Consider the following 3,948-nt stretch of genomic DNA (forward strand, 5'->3'; position numbering starts at 1 on the left):
GGCCCACCCCCAGTGACTCACTTCCTCCAGAGAGAGGGCCTATCTCCTAAAGGTCCACAGCCTTCCCAAGAGTGCCACATGCTGGAGACCAGGTGCTCAGATCGGGAGACACTTCACATTTAATCACAGCGGGTCTGGGGCTGATGTTGCTTTACACCAGTTTGTGGGGTCCTGGAGGCAGACACACTATTTCCCCAACCTGACTTCTGAGGTATGTGTGTGGGGTGTAGTGTGTGTGTGTGTGTGTGTGTGTGTAGTGTATGTGTGGTATGTGTAGTGGGAGGTATGTGTGTGGTAGGTGTGTATGTTTGGTGTGTGTATGATGTGTGTGTGGCTTAGGGGGGCGTGTGGGGGGTGTATGTATGGTGTGTGTGTTTAGTATGTGTGGTGTGTGTGTAGTGGGGGGGTATGTGTGTGATATGTGTGGTGTGTGTGTGTTTGGTATGCATGTGGTGTGTGTGTGGTATGTCTGTGTGTTTGGTATGTGTGTGGTGTGTGTGGTATGTGTGTATGGTATGTGTGGTGTGTGTATGTTTGGTGTGTGTATGATGTGTGTGTGGTGTGTGTAGCGTGGGGAGGTATGTGTGTGGTAAGTGTGTATGTTTGGTGTATGTGTGGTAGGGGGCATGTGTGTGGTATGTGTAGTGTGGGGGGTATGAGTGTAATATGTGTGGTGTGTGTGTGGTATGTGTGTATGGTGTGTGTGTTTGGTATGCGTGTGGTGTGTGTGGTGTGTCTGTGTGTTTGGTATGTGTGTGATGTGTTTGTGTGGTGTGTGTGGTGTGTGTGTGCTGTGTATGGTGTGTGGTATGTGTGATGTGTGTGGTGTGTATGGTATGTATGGTGTGTGGTGTGCGTGTATGGTGTGTGTGTTTGGTATGTGTGTGGTGTGTGTGTGTGCTGTGTATGGTGTGTGGTATGTGTGATGTGTGTGGTATGTATGGGTATGTATAGTGTGTGGTGTGTATGTGTTTGGTGTGTATAGTGTGTGATAGCGTAAAAGATAAATTTTTCAGATGCCTTAAAAGTTTAGGAAGTTATATTTCATGAATAAGAAAACTATATGAAAATTTAAATTTTTGGAGTCCACAGTCTTATTTTGAAGCACTCCTTCACACGTTGTTTGTCCTTGTGTCCTGTGAAGACAGCAAATAGGAGAGTTGTAACAGAGACCCACCAAGTTTATAGCTTTAGTACTCGTGAAGCTCCCTCGAAACCAATCGCTACTTGTGACTTGTGCTTTCCTTATTTCTGTGCTAGGATTTTCCTGGCAAGGTGCAGTTACTCCCAGGCTTTGCTTTTCTGCCTTTTCCCCATGCATGGCTCCTGGTCTTAGGAAACACTCCGTGGTTATCTGCCAGTGGCGGTGGGATAGCTACTATTCCAGGAATGTTTCTCTAAACTGCACTATGAACCTTTCCCCAGACCGTGGGGAAAACAAACCTTTACACTTCCATAGGAAGCTCTTGTATGAACTCTACTCAAATAGTTTTTCCTTTGGCAACCAGAATCCTTTAACAAAAGCTCAGAATTGGGAAATCCTTGCTCCTCACTGGGGACAATGGCCTGAGAATACAAGTGTCTCGTCCTGAATAAAAATGTGTAAGCTACATGTTTTTCAGCTAGATCTCTGTTCATCTACAACAAGCTAAAACAATCTTTAATAGAAAATGTTGTGGGAGACAGAATAAAAAGTGTGAGTCCTTCCTAGTTCCTCTGCAGTTACCTGTTACCACTACAGTTAGAACGAGGTTTGCTCCCCACGAGTTCACGTGCTGGAGGTCTGTCTTCAGCGTGGCCATTCTGAGGAGAGGGGGACTTTGAGGAGAGTTTGGTAGAAGGTTAGTGTTCTTAGATGGCAATCAGGAGTTTCCCTGGGACTCCAGACCTCCCTCAGGAGAGTCCACAGAGGAGAGAATAATAGTGATGTCTCTCTTCAGTCTATGGGCTCCCCCATGATGCAATCCCCCACGGTGGAATGCGGTCAGGAGAGGCTCACCAGAGCCAGTACCATGTTACTCAAACTTTCCACCTCTAAAACTGTGGGCTGGAACACATAAACCTCTTTTCTTCATACAGTATCCAGTCTTGGATACTTCATTATAGTAACAGAAAATGCACCAGTCCACCAGGTAATGTATTTTTCTCACCCAAGAAAACACAAGGTCTACCAGTTCTACCTGGAAATACTAGAGTTTCGTTGGCCTTCTGGGCAGATTATTACATGATCCTTAGCCAGCACAGAGGCACAGCCCTTGCAAACCCCAACCATAAACAGTCATGCCTTCTGTGGAACAGACTGATTTCTTTGCCAGAGTAATAACTTTCCAGCATCTGTGTGGAAACCTTATGTTCAGAGAAATGCCAGTTTGGGCACCAGAGAATGGAAGAGGCATCTGGCTTCTCTTGGATTCACTGGCTCTTCTTCCTGGAGTCGCAGACACTGTGGTCAGGAGGTACAGTGCAAAGGCGTTCCCCAGGAGACGGAAAACAATAGCAGGCTGGAAGCAGTCGGAGCTTGTAGCAGGAGGAAACAGAAGAGCAGCCAAAGCCCTCCCTTTGGATGAATGACTCACAGCTGACTCTGGCACCAGTGCCAAGGTGTGTGGAAGGGCAGGGGTAGGAAATGTGGTCACTGTCCTGGAGTAGGGGACACCAGTGTTTATATAAAGTCTCTGATTGTATGCTCCCTCAGCCGGTGGTTCTTGCCCGGTGTGGAAGTTCTACAGGCTATATTTAAAAGAGCAACCATTTTCCCAGTAGAGGAAGCAAAGAATACATTATGATAACGCATGGAGTAAAAAGAATAGGTTTGAAATACTTTGTACACATTAGGTCTTCGGGGGTGGAGGCTCACAAAGAATTGGTTTAATGTCTTGGTAATCAGCCATAGAAGAAATAGCTCCAGAAAATGACTTTCCACAGCATAGCTCAGCAGCCAAGTCCTATAGAGTAGTTCTGTTTACTTGAGCCCTGTTAATTCACCATTTTCCTTGGCAAACAAAATCCTACATCCTGGAATTCACAGAAACTAGAAAGGGAGAGATCAAGATAGCTCAGCTTGTAAATTCCTGCCATGAAGACCTAGGTTCTGCTCCCAAAATCCAGGTAAAAGAACAAAAACCAAAATGACCTGTATGTGGCGGAATGCACTTGTAATCCCGGGCTGCAAAAACTGACCTACACACAGACGAATCTCTGGGGTTCACTGGCCAGCTAACCCACCCTAATTAGTGAACTCCAGCCCAAAGAGAGGCTCTGTCTAGAAAGCGAGATGAACTATTCCAGAGGAATGAAGCACACACAAGCACACACACACATCTGCAAGTCTGTGAATTTTCATTCCCTCTGATGTGATTTGTCTGCGCTTTCTAGACACTCCAGGGCTGGTACTGCTATGGACCCAGTTTCTAGAGGCAAAAGTAATAATGAATTGATCTCTGTGACCTGGAAGTAAGTGCCTACTAGATCAAAAGGACCATGATTAAATGTCAACCAAGATGCCAGACCCTGTCATAAAGTAGCACCCAGTATGGCAACTTTTGAGCCAAAGAACTGGACAAGGGTCAGTGAGAAGGAGCACCAGATAAAGGTACCTACCATCAAGATTGATGACCTGAGTTTGATCACTGAGAATCAATTCCCTCAAGTTGTCCTTTAAATTACACACACACACACACACACACACACACACACACACACCACACGCTCACACCACACACTCACACACACTCACACCACACACATACATACACTCACACATACATACACACACTCACACACACACACATATACACACTCACACTCACAGTCACACTAAATAAATGTAGTTTTATTTTGTTTTAAAATAAAGAATTGGCCAAGATAAAATTCCCTGTCCAACTAACTGGTGTGAAGTCAGATTGCTGGACCATCTCCTCCTCACTCATACACAAAGAAAGAGTTGAA

Source organism: Alexandromys fortis, unplaced genomic scaffold (assembly GCF_014885135.2).
Source record: "Alexandromys fortis isolate MF-2015 unplaced genomic scaffold, M_Fortis_MF-2015_v1.1 scaffold_96, whole genome shotgun sequence".
Classification (NCBI taxonomy): Eukaryota; Metazoa; Chordata; class Mammalia; order Rodentia; family Cricetidae; genus Alexandromys; species Alexandromys fortis.